Below are 16,896 nucleotides of genomic sequence, written 5' to 3'. Positions count from 1 at the left end.
CCTAATCAAGATGAGTGTTTCTCATCCTTTGTTCCAGTACTGGTGGGCTGTCAGTCTATGGGCAGTAGTAGCCTACATATGAATTGCTCTGCATATGTTTTAAAGCTCCTTTATTCCATTACATGAAAGTCAAACTGCCTCTCTGGACCTTGTGCTGTGGCCCTTTCCTCAGCTCCAAGAGCTTCCCTGGTTACGCTGTTTGTCATTCAGAGTTTCTACACTGCTTTGTGCCGTGAATGATATTCAAAAGAGAAAGCCATCCTCGTCTTTTGTCAGTTTATGGTGTATTTCATCTCCCACTATCTCATAAAGTGACAGTTTGATTATAATGTAATTACTTTTTTTAGTGAACCGAGTGCACAATTTTATTTCCAGATGGGTTTATGTTCATTATATTTAAGAGGAAGAAAGCTGCACTGGGAAAATACAAAGAAAGGTGGTTGCTATTATTTTTTTTTTTAAACTGAACATTATCTAGGGCTTATCAAGGGAGGGTCAAATGCCACCATCCCACCAGAGAAAAGATCACTCTCAAACATGAGAGCACAGATGAGTCTGAGAGTCTTTTAAGACATTTACATGGAAATTGAAAATATAAATGTTTAATTTTCATTGCATGGAATTTGGTAAAAAATAACAGGCTGAATAGCTGCAATATCCAAGAAAAAAGAGCCTGAGAAGCAAAGAGCACAGAGTGGCTGCAGATGACTACAGCAGGGACAATGCCAGCTCACAAATTGGTGAAATGGAAGTCTTTTTTATTCAGTCAAATCTTCAAGCCTCCTGTGGCTGGGTACTTGCCAAGGAGCTCGTTTGCAAGTCAAGTATTATTTGTTGATGCTAAGAAGCACAAGCTGATACTTTTTGCCAAAACATGTGTCAAGAAAATCCATGTAAATCAACAGTGCTTTGCAGCAGAAACTGTGGTTCCTTTCTGAAAACTGTCTTAGTAAAATGGCACCCTGGAGTTTCCTGTTTATTGCATCCCAGTGACTTCCAAATCAAACATGATCAGCTCAAACACAAGTGATAATGATTTTTTTTTTTTAAACTGCTGCTTCTATGAAAATAGAAATAAAATTGTTCAGCCAAGATGTGCTTTCTGGCTCATGCATAAGCAGTATAGGTCCTACAACTGGTATTTAGTCAATAACGCTATTTACGACTTACATTCCAGTTTCCTTTCCATCATCCAGTTTGCAGTTTATTGGCTTGAAAAAAAATCCAGAAGCAAAAATAAAAAATAATAATAATAATCCACAAGAAAACATGTTAACTTACCCCCAAAGTAAAATCGGATCTTTGTTGGAGTCCATTACTTTAGCAATGTTTTTACATTTGGTTGAGCATTTGCTAACACAACTCCTCTTCTGTCTAAACTGGAGGTGCAGTGCAGTATCCAACGTGGAATACATCAATTTCCTGAAAGGAGAAACTTAAATAACTGATTGAAGCAAATGTTTTCACTTCTCATTGCCATTTCACCATTTGTAATCCTCCAGATGTGGCTGGAGAATGGTGGCTTTTGGAACCTGTGACTTGTATGACATGATTTATCGCACAACCAGCCAGGCTCTTACCTGAGATCAAGCTTCTTCCTGCTGAAATCTTTCACACTTTGCTCCTTCAAATGCATTGATACTCCTCTTTGACCAGTCATTATTTCAAAATATACACTACGAAAATAAGCAGTATTTTGGTTTAGAAAAATATGCATATTCACTTATTTTCAAACAGTTCTGGTCTTATTTTCCTGTATTCAGGCTACTGATAAGTAACCTAATCTGCTGTAATGAGAACATTGCTCACTTTCCGTGTGGTATCTATCCCACACCTCTCCTGGGACACTTTAAACTGGCGTGTAAAATTTTGATATTCCAGGCACGTATTCCACCTCATTCTATTACTTTGCCACAGACCTCGGTACACAAACTTAATTGTTCATTTGTCTGGGCCTGTCAGTTTTTCTATTTCCACACTCCCACCTCGGTACCAGCATTCTGCTGGGTAGTGGGAAAATCCAAAGATTATCACATACCACAACATCATTTATATGCTCTATCAAACAGGAACTACTGATTTATTAAGCTGATTCACTAGAAAACCTGCAAAATAATTTTATCAATAAATAGCTTACTTCTGTGTAAGAACTGGACCCTAGAAATTCAGGTAAAAGATTTGAAACACCATCACTTTACTGTTACCTTTCCAAGTCAAAAAATCAACAAAAACTAGACACCTAGAGTAAAGAAAAGGGGAAATCATGTGAGAGAAAAAACAGAGATAAAAGAGAAAAACAGCTTATATTAAAGCTTAGCAGTCCTGGGGGTATTGCGAAGGCTTCTGAATGGATGAAGCATTTCTAGTAATTACGATGAATTGAACAAATACTGTTAACCTCAGGCTCTCTGCAAGACTATCTTGAAAAAAAGAACAAATGTTTTTTTAATATAAATACTTTTTTTTTCCTCTGAAACCAAGTTATTGTTTCACTTAAGTGAATAGGATTTGCCTACAAGAAAAGATTTTTGTATGGGATTTTCAACACTCAGAAAATCATCTTGGGATTATTAATATTATTATAAAGGTTTTTTTTGTGTAGTTTTGTTTTTTTTCTTTTACACAGAGCAATCTATTCCCTTACTTGTCAGTCCGCTCAGATGAGCAGTTTTTTTAGATGAGCTACAGAGCATTCAAAACCCAATATCACAACTCAAACAATATTCTCTAAAAGCAAATCTACTGGAGGAGATCAGTCAGAGTTCAAGAGCTCATAATTCCTGAGCAGGTTCAGATTTCCCTTCAAGGTCTATAGTAAGATTCAACACATCCTCCCTGCAGTGATCTTCAGACTTCACATCTTCTTTGTTGCTTTTCCCACATATTTTGGCAATTAATTGAAGAGGCATCAGAGTTCTTCCTGCTGCCTCCAGTAGAGGCCACTGAACAGCACAGGGATGAAAAGACCAACAGGATTCTGTAGTTGTCGAAGTCCCAAATCCAGAACAGAAAGAGTTTTGCAGAGTAAAGCCATAGATGGGACCAGAGAAGACATTAATAGAGTTGGGACCCTTCTTCTTATCCAACACCACAGAACAGTTCTTGACTTTAACTTGCCTAAATCCAGAAACGATGGGTAACAGCTGAAAGTATATGTTCTATGTACTTAGCTGCTCCCTTGTTTGGCTTTGCTCTTGTCTGAAAAATAGAACCAGATTAAGAATTATAAATCATGGTAAAAAGGAAATTCGAAATCAACACAAAACTTCTATTTCAAAATCATAAAGTACGTGTCTTAAAATCAAGGCCATAGCACCAGTCCTTCAGGGCATAATTCAAAGTAGCCTTCAGCTTCTTCACAGCGATGTCATACGAGAAACATATTCATAAATGGCACAGGACTAGTTAACTTTGCAGTTGTTTTTCTTCAATCAATAAAGTGGCAGAGAGGTCAAAGCTTTATACGACTGAGAAGCTATCAAGCTGGTGACAGCACTAAAAAACAAAATGCTGAAGTGTCTGTTAAAAACTGAGTCCATCAAAAGAGAAAAAAAAACCCATGTCAATAGTCTTACTATATGACTCCATTAAGAAGATTTTTTAATCAATACATGGTATGCAGTCCACGTAATTCAATTTGAGAAAATTTTAACTAGATTATATCTTGGCAAGAAGACCTTATGGGTCACTTTAAACTCAATTTTTATCTGTCGAAATAATGAACTCTAGAAGGTTAAGAGATTAGCACATCAGAGTATGTTTTAGTGCAATCAAAGCTTTCCTAAGAGGAGGCTATTGTACTGAAATTGTTCAAATCTTGCCTGGATTATCATATAGACAAGACAAAACCCAAGAATTAATATCTGCAAGTTTCCTTTGGCAAGATAAACTAAGGCATTTGCAAAGTGCTGTAAGAAATGCAGACAGTCACTTCCATTTATGTAAAAGCTTACCCCCAAATGGCTGAAGGAATTCTAAAATAATAGGAAACACTGTCCCAACACATAATTACAAAGATGATACCAGTCCAGAAGATTTTAGTTAAAATTATGTATATTCTTTTCCACTTCTAATCCTTGTCTCTTCATTCTTTTCAGTTATAATTCTTTGCTACCCTCATTAGGATTTCATTCTTCTCGTGTACATCAAAAATGGCTCTGCATTTTTGTTTTCAGCTTCTGGGGAGACTAGTGCATGCAAATCACAGCATTTCTGTTCCCTCTGGCTTGCAGTTCCACACAGAGAGAGAGCCAGCCAGGACAGAGAATTAAGAGGCGGCCTGACCCGCTGCCTTGCCAGGAGGGAGGCTCCATAGTATCTATGTCATTTTTGACAGACTTGTCTTTCTCTCTCACTCTTCAGTGACTGCCAACAGCTGAAATGCCACCAGATCCCTAGGCCATCTGTTCCCAGGCTTCCCTATCTTTTTAGCACTGAGAAACAACTTCTTACTTGTAATCTAGGGAATCCCACTACATTTTGTCCTCTCTCTCAAGGACAGGGAAAATTGATTGTTTACTCACTGCCTCAACCCTGTACCTACTGATGGACTGCCACATCTCCAGTTTCAGTAATCTGCTGTGAACTACTCGTCTATCCCAGTGCTTCCCAATGCTCTCCAGGCTCTGATCCTCTAGCAGACATCAAAAAAGCTAACTCACAGCTCTGGCTTGAGCAGGTGCTTTGGGTGAGGAGTAGCTGCTTTGGCAAGGTGAGCCTTGTCTCTTGTGGGAGACAGGGCTAGCTGGCTCAGTGCTCCTCTCATGCTGGGCAGTGCTGCGTCTCACAGCTTGGACCCCAGAATAGACCACTGTCCACCACTGCTGCAAAACGCCATCAATCAGCAGCCCTACCCTTCCAGGATGGCCAGAGGCCAATGGACACATCAGGACTGGGACAAGGCCTGGCAGGACACCTCAATTCCCCTGTGTGGTGGAAACCACTACAGCCTGCATTTACTATGAATGCTAGGTCAGGCACTTTTGCTTATGCTAATTGATAAAAGCTTGCTTGATGTGTCCTCTATGGCCATCAATCTCAATAATATGTCTGGAGGTTCTGATTTCCTAGAGCTTGTTATAGTTGCATGTGACCTGCTTACATTTTATATATGATAAATGGGTAACTGTGGCTATCCAGAAGAAGGCTAATTAAAAAAGCAATGTGAGGCCAACTAGACAGAGATAAGTGAGTATTAAAGCACCTGACCTGGCCAGGTGTTTAAAGATATTGCCAAAAAGGTCTTCAAGTTAAAAAGAGAAAAAAAAAAAAACAAGCAAAAGACCACCTTGACAGATTATTAAATGTTTAAACCTTCTGGCAGTAAGAGCTGCTAATAAAGAAACATTGTAAACCAGAAGACAACAGTAGCAACAGTAATTATGCAGCAGAATGATTAAACAGCTCACAGCCTTAATGACTCTAATCTATTTTATGAGAGGAAGTCAAAGCTTCAGCATTCCAAAAAAAAAAAAAAAGAAAATCAATTAGGGAGCAAGGGAGATGGAAAAAAATCTATTTAAACTGCATTCCTACAATCAAGTGATAAATCAGTCATGAATAATTGCAGAAATCAGTGCAGCTCACCATGTTTTGATAACCCTGCTACTCCACCAGAGATGGGAGACCCATTCAATTTCTAAGCAGCCAAAGAGATGCCACAGAGTAATCCGAGAGAAATTGTCGTGTCCCACAAATTGTCCTGTCCGGCCAGAAGAATATCCAGCACTATCAGCATAAAGAAGCTTGCTTTAGAGAACTTTGCTTATTTTTATTGCAACAAAGCTAATTTCACTTCAGCTCAGAGGTACCTAACAGACTCAATAACTCTCAACCACTCACAGATATTTTTTCCTCTTCCTTTCCTTTTTTCCTATAAAAAGAACTGTAGATATCAGCCTCCCACAGTGGCACTAGCCATGAAAATGTCATCCTTGGAAGTCTGCTACATCCCCCTTTGCCGCAGAAGACAGAAAGTTCAAGGGTAGAACACTGGGAACGTGTGTGGGAAAACCAGAGGTGGCTGCTTGTCCCTTCTCTCACAGAGCCCTATTTGTTACAGCAGGACACTGATGGTCATGGTCACCTGTGCTCTGAAAATCAGCCCTCAAGAAGGATCTTGTTTTCACTGCACTCTCACCGAATTCTTGATGTAGCGGACAGAAAACTGGGGGGAAAGAGAAGCCATGACTGGCTTTGGGTCAGATTGTGTAAGTGGGAGAAAAGAAGAATAGACAGACTGGTATTATTCCAAAGGTAATATATTAGTCAGATCTCGTCTTTGCTTCTTCCTTGCTCATTCTTGTGAGATTATCTTTTTATATACCAAAACCAAAGTGTTTCTAAAGCTTTTGCATATAAACTTGTAGCTGTCTTCTCCAGCCTCCCATTTGCAAAAAAATGTTGAAATACAGAATTTCACATTTGCTGCATTTCTATGTAGTTTTCTATGTAGTTCATATTGAAAATAAATACTTTTTTTCTTTTTTAATGTCATGATTGTATGCTTCTATTTTCAGTAGTAAAAAAAGAAAATCATTTCCAGAAGATGATGGGAGACAAAGAATCTCCATAAGGACTTACCTGTGCTGAAGTTGCTGTGCCTCTCAACACTTCCTTGGGAAAAATAATCACTGGTCATTACCACCATAACACCCATCCCCATTTGCTCACTGTTTACTTTTCAGGGTGGGATGCAATTAATTAACAGGGGTTTACATTTGTTATGTTTTTAGACCTAGAAGTTATTGACAGCCACTTGACATTAATTATTTGTACTATTGACATCTTTGCACTGTGAAAAGCTCTCTGGAGAAGAGCTTGGGAATACGCCAAAAGTGGTGAGGAACGTTGCCGAAGGCAGGCAGGGGGATGATGTTACACATGTTCAGACTGGGAAAACAGGGGGCTTTAATTCCTGCTACTTTTTTCATCAGAAAGGCTCAAATTGGAATTGTTTTAAACCAGAGCACTGTGGTCAGAAGCAGCAGTCTGAGCAGTGCGATGCCAGCGACAAAAGTTAGAGTGGGCAGCAGCCTGAGTGCAAGCATGGGGGATGCTACCCAGGTAACTGCAGCTGAGAAGAGAGGGGGTCAGCGAAGACCTGCAGCTGTCTGAGTTGGCAGTGCTGGGAGGAGGTTATCAGTGATGAAGCTTCTTTAAGTAGATCATCAACTGGATTACACAGGGATCAAGGGACTCCCAAGAGACAAATGAGTGCAAGAATCAGTTTTAAAAGAAATAAGGTTTTAAAAATTTGTGACTGTTGAAGTGGAAGAGTGGTAACAGGTGGTCTCTCAATTTCAATGAAAAACTCAGAAATCCGTAGGCATATGTTAGGGTTTTGTTCAAACCTAAGATTGTCGTTCATATTATGGGTATTGATCTTGAGTGTGTATTTCACTGATTTTTTTTATTACTTTTAATTAAAATGTTTTTTTTAATTTTCAAAATCAAAAAGTGATGTTGATCCTTATTTGATCATAGAATGATTTGGGTTGGAAGGGACCTTAAAGCCCACTCAGTTCCAACCCCCTGCAGTGGGCAGGGCAGCCACCTACCAGCTCAGGCTGCCCAGAGCCCCATCCAACCTGGCCTTGAGTGTCTCCAGGGATGGGGCATCCACAGCTTCTCTGGGCAGCCTGTGCCAGTGCCTCACTACCCCTCTGAGTAGAGAACTTCTTCCTAACATTTAATGTAAATGTCCCTTCTTTTAGTTTAAAGCCATTCCCCCTTGTCCTGTCACTACTGGGTCTCCTGCTTATAAGCTCCCTTCAAATACTAGAAGGCTTGATATAAACACTTAAATTGTTCAGCTTTTTTCCTGAGACAGTAGACAAACCAGGTGGCACACAGTACATAGTGAGGAATTAAAGTGTGAGAAAAAACGAACAATTTCCTGCTCAGCTGTAGGTACTGAAGCTGAGGTGAGCAACCACCTGATGTTCATGTGCTGCTGAGAGCTGGTAACACAAGAGGAGGGAGGATGACCATATGTTTTTCCTTTTGCTTAGCCGAGGCAATAAGCCAGCCAGGATTCAAACAAGAAAGGATTAAAACATTTCTACTCAGATAGAAATGATCCCCTTAATCAGATGAGCAATAATTAAGAATTTATCTCTTACCACTCCACAGGTGCTATTTTGTGCAGTGTTTTTTTAGGAAAGTACAGACAGAAAACATAATACCAGTAAGACATGCTGCTTTTCAGCCTACAGTTCATTCCCAGAGGTCACAAGCAGCCCATGTAGGCATTTCTGCCCTTCAGGAGAAGAAACCCAGGTCCACAAGACAACTGTTACTTATTGGGTCTTTTCCTTGTTCTGTTTGGATAGCAACTGTCTCCTCATCTTCTTCTCGTTTTGCTTAAACACAGTGCAGCTCTCAGAGATCTATACCCCAACCCTGACCTCAATAGATCTGTCTCAGATTGAAATGCAAGATCTTCTCTGGTGGCCTTGCTCCATTTTGCTGCATGCTTCGATTATGGAGCAGCCAACTGGGGCAGCAAGTCACAGAAGGATGTTGTTCCCATAGTAACTCATTTCCTCTACCCACTCATTAGATTAACACATTTCACATTAAATGTAGACATCAAACCATCTAAGAAATGACAGCCCGAGACATTACTTAAATATAAGCTAAACCCACCAGGCTGTGTCAAATGGCACTACTTGATATCAAAACATACATCTATAGCTGCTACCATTGCACTGTCCTGCCTGAAAATCAGCAAAAGCACCTCAGCTAGATCACTTTGTTACTAGTTTGCAGACAACTACTGAAGTACAGAAACAATCAGGAATTCCCCAATATCAGATCTGAGCTGCAACAAAGCAGAGAGGTTCACTATCTCTGTGATCAACACTTTTGATGTACTTAGCATTTGATAATATTTGCAACTTTACTTTGGAAAAGGTCTAATTCATGCTCCAGTAGCAGCAGATCTTCTACCATTTTCACCTCCTCCAGTTTCAATTTTTCTACGTTTTTAGTACTTCAACGTGAGTTGACTTAATGGAGGTTCGAGCCCAAGGAGCAAATCTATGCACTAACTCTGTCTGTATTGCCCAGACAATATGAAGAGCCTTCAGGCTGCCTTGGTTCCATCATCATACTGAAACTCTGCTGTGCCTTAAAGAAATCCTGAAAACTGCACAAACCTTATGCCACTGAAACTTCCCAATAACGTCTTCTGGTAAAACACATGACAAGGAGGCAATGGCAATGGACAAGATACATTTCCTAGTTTCTATCATGCTTACTCTGGACCTTTACAGAGTGTTTGATACTCCATCCCCGGAGGTGTTCAAGGCCAGGCTGGGTGGTGGCAATGTGCCCACAGCAAAGTGTTGGAACTAGATAATCTTTAAAGTCCCTTTCAACCCAAGGCATTCTGGGATTCTAAGTTTCACTTTTCTCAGTCTCAGCTCCCCAAACAGAAAAAGAGCCATTTCTTTTCATTTCCTTTCTTGTCATTCATCTCTACAAACTGATTTTATAGTTCTCAGAGAGGTCTTGCCAAATATCTACATACACACACACATATATATGCATCTATACATACAGATATACAAGTGTACACATACATACACAACACCTGCTATGTATACTGCCTGTGAAATCAGAAGTTTCTTTAATGGGTCCTTGACATGGCTTTAAATGCCACCTTAATGCAAGCATGCTGAAAACACTGTTCCCAGCACTTTGCCAAGACTCAGGCAAAGCCTATTTACACCTAACAATTTAATTCAGAGACTGACTCTCATCGGTATTTTCATGTCAGTGTTCTCTGTTCCCTGTACATTTGTATCTGAGAAGCAGCATTTTCCTGATGACAGCTGCAGTTTCACCAGTCTGTTCAAATCACCAGGAAGTGAACTTTGTTCTTTTTTATTTTTCCTTTACACCTCTCCTTGTCAGAAATCACTTTTGTCACCTGTGCAGTCTCAACGTGCCAGCTCACCCCATCAGCATCTTGCCTAACTTCTCCTAAATACAATATCTCACAAAAGTACAATTCGCAGGTGGAGAAAATAATTCTCATCTCAGAAAATCACCCTAGAGTTGTGGCAAAATTCATAAAAAAGGTGTGATGTATATTAAGAACTTAGAAGTACTGATGCTGTTCATCATTTCTGATCGCAACATCAGTGCAGCCATCTGTCTGCTGAGGTGGGAGAAAAATGCTATTATTATGTTCCCTCATGCTGAATATCCTAACAGTCACTTCCAATAGCTTTTCAGTGTTGCATCATTTCATAGAATCATATTAAGGCTGGAAAGACCACTAAGATCATCTAGTCCAACTGCCAACCCATCACCACGAATACTGCACACTAACCATATCCCTCAGTTCCACGACCATACAGTTTTTGAACACCTCCAGGGAGGTGACTCCACCACCTCCCTGGGCAGCCTGCTCCAGTGCCTCACCATTCCTTCTCAGAAGAAAGTTTTCCTAATATCCAACCTGAGCCTCCCCTGGGAGGGCATGAGGCCATTCCCTCTTGTTCTATTGCTGTTACCTGGGAGAAGAGGCCAAACCCACCTCGCTATAACCTCTTTTCAGGGAGCTGTAGAGCGCAATATGGTTGTTCCTTCATTTTCTACTGTCTCGTTGGTTCTCTGACAGTCCTGGCCTTACTTGGTTTACTCCTGCAAAGAGTGAGGAAAGCTGGATTCTTGCAAAACAACTCACAAGGACTCTGCAGTGCAGGACAGTGCGTGGCTGGGTCTTTGCTTTTGTACCAAAGAGTACATTTCACCCAGGGAGAAGAGGTAATTCTGTCCTTGTTTCCAAGTAAACTGCAGAAGAAAGAGACATTCCCTGCTTTGTTGTGCTATAACCTTAGGCAAGTGCTTTAAAATATATATGATTTTGGTCCTTAAAAACTGTAGCCTTTTTTTGTCATTTATGTTCTCTATACTTTGTGGCTCATTAGAAACCTGAGAGGAATACAGGCACTCCAATATGATGGAAATGCCAGCCAGCAGACAGTACATTTTGAACATTAAAGTGGAAACAGTAAAATGGTAAATGAATGTAAAGAACAAACAGGTTTTCTCTTAGCTTCCATTATTTTCTGCATTTAAAATACAGTAGTCAGAACAAAATCACAGACTTTAAAATCAAGGAAAGAAATTGAATTGTAAATTTGGCTATGAATTCTGTAAATTACCACTACTTAATAGCTGCAGCCCACTGTGGTTCTTCACAAGAGAATATATGTCAGTCAGGTCACTACCCAGGGAATAATCAGAGACACATCTTACTTCTTTATCGGCAGAGGAAAATCAGCTAAGCTGCCAGCTTTCTATGGTGGAAAGCTCACTCACAGGCTCCACAAAGGCAGGCACAGACCCACGGCACAGTTGGGTTTGGAAGGGAAGTCTGGGCCATCTGGTCCACCCCCTGCTCACACAGGACCACAAGAGCAGGGTCCCCAGGAGCAGGACCCAGGCTGTGCAAGGCGATGAGCAAAGGGGCCTTCCCAGTTCTGAACTCAGTGCTGTTCATGGAAAACATTTGCTGCCCTTCTCAGGGCACCAGGGAGGGGAAGCATACCTTTGATCATCAGATACCAAGGTGACATTGACCGGTTTTCCTTTTTCTCAACTCTGATGTAGTGCTTTTCTCATTTTAAACATCTGAAAGAGAGAGAGGAAAGAAGATCATTTTCCCCAGAAGAGAAATCTGCAAGCACTCGCATTTACATGAGCTGATTCTCTTACCTCTTTTCACAAAAGGAGCTGGCCAGCAGTTAGAAGACAGACAGCACTTTGGGAATAACTTCTGCAGTTTTCTGTCTTCTTAAATATGGCAGATGAATACTCTTTCAAGTCTTCCTCTGGACCCGGCTCAGCATCCTTCACACCTGTAAGTGGTGCTTTCTATTTTGCAGGTAGAAAGTCACCTACCACGACCACTGTCAAGGTGAACAGAGCTGTATTGGGATCCCTGGTTTCACCAAGGGAAGGGTAATCCTCAGTGCTACACAGCTTGTTACAGGATAACCTTCCCTGTTGTTTCTGGGTTGGTCTTTTTCCAACCCTACACCTTTACTTCAAAGTGCTCTCCGTTCTGCCATAGGCATTTCTATCCTACATTTAGTTACGTATAGCTGCTAAAGCAATAATCACCTTACTGTTTTTGGCTTCATCTGGTGCAATTGCTTTTTCCTAAGCAGACATTACCCAGCTGCTCCCAGCTGCTAAATCTGTTGCTGATTAAAAAGTCAGGCTCTGGAACTTGGTGTTGGTGTTCATCCCTCAGGGCCCATCCACAATCCCAATCAATACGCCACACAGAACACGGATTACAAGAGGTGCTGCCCAGACACCTCAGTGCAAGCAGTCACTCTCTCCCTGGCAGCTTTCCCGGTAGCCCCGCAGACACAGCACAACCCAGAGCAAAAGCAGTTTATTGGCAAAGATGTGCACTGTCACACAAATAGCAGACAGCTGCCCTAACACATCATGACAAGGGAGCTCAGATTGGGCTTGACACCTACATGGTATACAGCTCTCAACACGCACACACATCCTAGGGGAATCCATCAGACCGGCTCCTCATGAGAGGCAGGGGTTAACTTGCCTCGAGTTTGCCAGCACTGCTGCTCCCTTGTTAATAGAAACAGCAGCAATTTGCTTTAAAGAGGAAGGCACAAAGTGACCTTCGCTGCTGCCTGGCAGTCTTAAATCCAACAAGCACAGCACAATACCTTGCAGGTCTCAGAATGGTTTTTAATAAGTGCTGGACCATAATAGTCACCTCTCCCACAGTATCTCATTTCAGCCTGTGACTTGGGCTAGTACATTTTCCTTGCTAAACCTTCTGTGGCAATGCTAAATGTTCAAGGGCTTTGTCAGCTGCACAGTGCATGCCCCAGAAGCCCATGCAAGGTAGAAAATAACTGCACAAAAGGGCACACAGCCATGCCACTTGAACACACATCTGTCTGCTCCCCAGCTGCATGTGTCAGCTTCCCTAATGCTACTAAGAGCTGCTTAACCAAATGGCTCAGCAAACTGTTACACTTCTAAGAGAGGAGCCAAGTCCGACATGAGGGAGTTACCCTACAGATGAAGATGCTGGTGGCTTTAGCAAAGCAAGGATCGCAGCAGAGCAGGTGGCTCTCGTAGGAGTACGTCTGGCTGCTCCAGTCTACCAGCACTGCTACCAGCAAAGGAGTGAAGCAAGCACAGAAGACTAAGTTCCCAGCAAACCTGTGGAGAGTGATTCATTTCGAAATCAAAAGGATTTACAGAGGAAGTGCTGGAATTTTAGTTGCTGCTCATTAAAAAGAGCATGAACAAGAGAGCATGGACTTAAAGGTGTTCAAGACCTTTCCATTTTACTTGCCTCTTCTCTTGCTGCCATCTCAGTCTCCTAGCACTCCTAATGTAAGAAAACATTCACAAATCATCATTTTTTTTTTCCAAAGAACCAACTGCTGATTCAACCTTGCCCCTTTGCAACCTTCTAGGATGACAATAGTCTTCTCAGAATAGCACAGACCAGCTCTGTCAGCTGATATCAGCCTTCCCCCCGAGCAATAGATTAAGATGTTTTGTATTAAGCAGTGAATCATAGAATCATTGTTTGGAAAAGGCTGCTAAGATCATCTAGTCCATCCATCCCCACCATGCCCACTAACCATCTCCCTCAGTGCCACATCTACACAGTTCTTGAACACCTCCAGGGATGGTGACTTCACCACCTCCCTGGGCAGCCTGTGCCAGTGCATCACCACTCCTTCTGAGAAGAAAGTTTTCCTAACATCCAACCTGAACCTCCCCTGGTGCAACTTGAGGCCACTCACTCTCATCCTATTGCTGTTACCTGGGAGAAGAGGCTGACCCTCACCTCACCACCACCTCCTTTCAGGCAGCTGTAGCAGGCAATGAGGTCTCCCCTGAGCCTCCTCTTCTCCAGACTAAACAATCCCAGTTTTCTCAGCTGCTTCCGAGAAGACTTGTGCTCCAGACCTGCCACAGCTCTGCTGCCCTTCTCTGGACATCTTCCAGGGCTTCCATGTCTTTCTTGGAGTGAGAGGAATCAACAAGACATGACACGATAGCATTAGGTGTTGTGATAACATTGTAATACTTCTCCTCACATGCATTTCCAAAACTGATCTCCCATCTCGCAGGCTCTGAGGTGGCTGGTGACTAAGAGTCACGTTAGGGACTGTGACCACTGCAGTGAGCTGCAAAGCTTTCAGTGACCACTCTGCTCTGCTCACATCAGCTCAGAGGAGCCTGGTCTGCTGTCCTTCACAGCAAAACGCAGCACTCACCCTGCCCTGTCAGTGGCCCAGCTGACAGGGCAGCTTCTTACAGTGAACTGCCTTAACAACACATTCCAGTTCAGTTTGACAGCTGGTAACATGCTGACACACTTAGCATTTATTTTCCACTTCGCACCATGCAAAAACTGAGGTTTGGTACAGACTACAAATACTGCCAGCAGAAGCAATAGCTGGGCAGCATTTTTATTCCAACACACAGTACCCTATAAAAGTCTTAGATTTATGTCTAAATACTTAGTACAGGAAAACATTTCAGCCAAGTATCTGATCGGATTCTTGTTTACTTTAGCTTTGTTTTTAGCAAGAATTGAGGGAAGGAGGGGGCAGACAAGCACACATAAAAAGAGCATGAGGAAACTAGCGTGAGAGAAATAGCTATCAGCTTCCTTTGGGTGCCATTTATATGGCTCTAAGTGCAAGCTAAAATCTTACATTGAAAAGTAATGCAGCAAACCAAGATCTGCTGTACAAAGTTGTCTATTTTTATTCGTCTACTGTTGCTAAAATGACAGTCGATAAAGGAGATCTCTGGGATCTCTGTGAACAAGTTCACTAAATATACAATTACGCATAATTTTATTTCCAGTCCCACCCCACTCACGGCATTGTGTTCAAGCCTTCTCATTATAATGGGACCAAGCATCTTCAGGCATGTTCTAATGTTAACACTGTCTCTCTCCTAAATAAATCATGCATAGGAAAGCAGTTTTTGAGTCACATTCCATGTTAACAATCAGTCAAGTTCAGAACAGGAAATTCCATTATCTAAAACATATTTCAAGGTAAAGCTCTGGTTGAAAAATATAAATGATTTCGGCCTTGTTCTATAGTACATTTTGAAATAAAGAGACTTCACAGTCTTCACAATTTTTTTTTTAAATCTATCATCAGAAATAATAAATACATGATCCAAAAAGCACTTATTCAGCCCTAACCCTGTAGTTTGCCATAATCAAGCTTTTTTAAAGCATCCTGAAGAATTCATGCAGGAAATTTGGGATACATACTTTGAAAAAGAAATTCCCTTTAACATTATTAAATGTTTTTAAAATCCATTTTCACTGAGTAAATTAAAATGGGATTTTACTCAATTGAATAAGTTTAAATTGGCTGCCGAGGACTTTCTTGCTTGGACTGGTTTCATGACTCCTCTATACCATCTATACCATGTATTGTATACATTTGCAAGTTGTGGCAATGGAGGTTTCGAAAGCACAACTAAAAGGATGCAGTGCTTCATTGGAGAGAAATTTTTTGTCAGGCAGTTTGAGTATGAGTTCTCTGCCATTTTATGAACCATCCAGACAAACCACTGTGGAGAGTCAGTATTTTTTACTATTATTATTTCTCAACAAAACCCACTAAATATCCTTTAAACATCCTTCTGCCCCATAGCAAAGAAACTCTTATTTTGCCCCTTTGGAAGTGGAGGAGAACCCAGTAGCATTCCACACCACAATGGAGGCCATCCATCTCTATTCCGCTGCTGGCTTTGCCCCAGCCTTTTTTGTTGGCCTCAGGCACACCCCTCTCATTCACATTTTTCAAAGCAGAGTAGAAGTTAATGTCCCTTACCAGAGAAGTGATATTTATTTAGCTCTCAAAGGAGTCTGCGTTTCAGGGTGTATGATATAGAGTTCATGTCACTGCCTGGCTGACAAGCTTTGCCAGACTGAACTCTTTGAATGTCCTGAGACGCTTGCTACAGTAACAGCTGCTGTGTGACATTAAGATGGAAGCCTCATTCCATCAGCAAGTGCATCTTCAGGGCCAACATACAGTGCTGGAGAAGCCCAGCTACCACTGTCCGAACGCAGTGCTAAGTCCATACTTTTGTGGGGGCCTGGACTTGCCTTCTGCTAGGGATTACTCAGGGAAGTTGCAATTTCAGGCTTGCACCAAAACATTATGGAGTTGACATTGCTCCAAATCAACTCTTACCCCATCTGCTTCCCTAGGATCTGTTCCCGGAGCATTTCCTGACTTCCCCTAGTGAAGGAAATTGATCTGCTGCACGCTGTTGTTTCTAAAAGGATAGGAAGAGAGGAAGCAAAATTGAAGCTACATTAAGCACATAAACGTTGCTTAGGCCCCATTGATCAAGTCTGCTTTGCACATGACACAAATCACTGATAATGATGAAATTTTTCCCTTTCTCCAAGATCTCTGTGGAAGTGCCAAGCATGACTCTTACTTCTCTGATTCCTGTGCAGAGTAGCAACAATACACTACTAAGCTGAGAGAAAGTCATTTATTGTCATTTGAGAATAGAGTTATATGTGTCTCACTAAAGAGCTTGAGACATTTTGATAAGGTCTAATGACATAACTACCTTAGCAGATGTCATAAGTGTGTCTGTAGGGAAAAGGAGTGGAAATTCAGAGATGAACATGAACAGTGATAAAGAAGGACAGAGTGGAAAATGTGGGAAGAAGCAAATCATTTTTAAGGAACAAAAATGAAGGGAATAGAGATGAACTTCAAATAATAAACTAAACATAGTGATCATAGCCAGGAGCTAGAACATGTTTTTCAGAACTAGGTGAACTTATAAATGCAGACATGGTTTAATAGTGTCAAGACT

At 41.4% G+C, this 16,896-nt stretch overlaps 1 long non-coding RNA gene across 1 annotated transcript in view; it reads right to left on the bottom strand.

The window, feature by feature from the left end:
• LOC110400819 overlaps positions 1 to 13,688 on the bottom strand; it is a 61,870-nt gene extending 48,182 nt beyond the window's left edge. The window contains exons 1-6 of the long non-coding RNA XR_002440095.1: positions 11,734 to 13,688; positions 11,567 to 11,649; positions 10,550 to 10,656; positions 2,645 to 3,198; positions 1,581 to 1,676; positions 1,282 to 1,422 (exon numbers count right to left, since the gene is read on the bottom strand). This is a non-coding gene — a long non-coding RNA (uncharacterized LOC110400819). The remainder of the gene's footprint in view (positions 1 to 1,281; positions 1,423 to 1,580; positions 1,677 to 2,644; positions 3,199 to 10,549; positions 10,657 to 11,566; positions 11,650 to 11,733) is intronic.

This window comes from Numida meleagris, chromosome 1, assembly GCF_002078875.1.
Source record: "Numida meleagris isolate 19003 breed g44 Domestic line chromosome 1, NumMel1.0, whole genome shotgun sequence".
In the NCBI taxonomy this organism is placed as follows: Eukaryota; Metazoa; Chordata; class Aves; order Galliformes; family Numididae; genus Numida; species Numida meleagris.
Note: the sequence above shows the minus strand (reverse complement) of the source record. Positions and strands in the feature narration are given on the sequence as shown.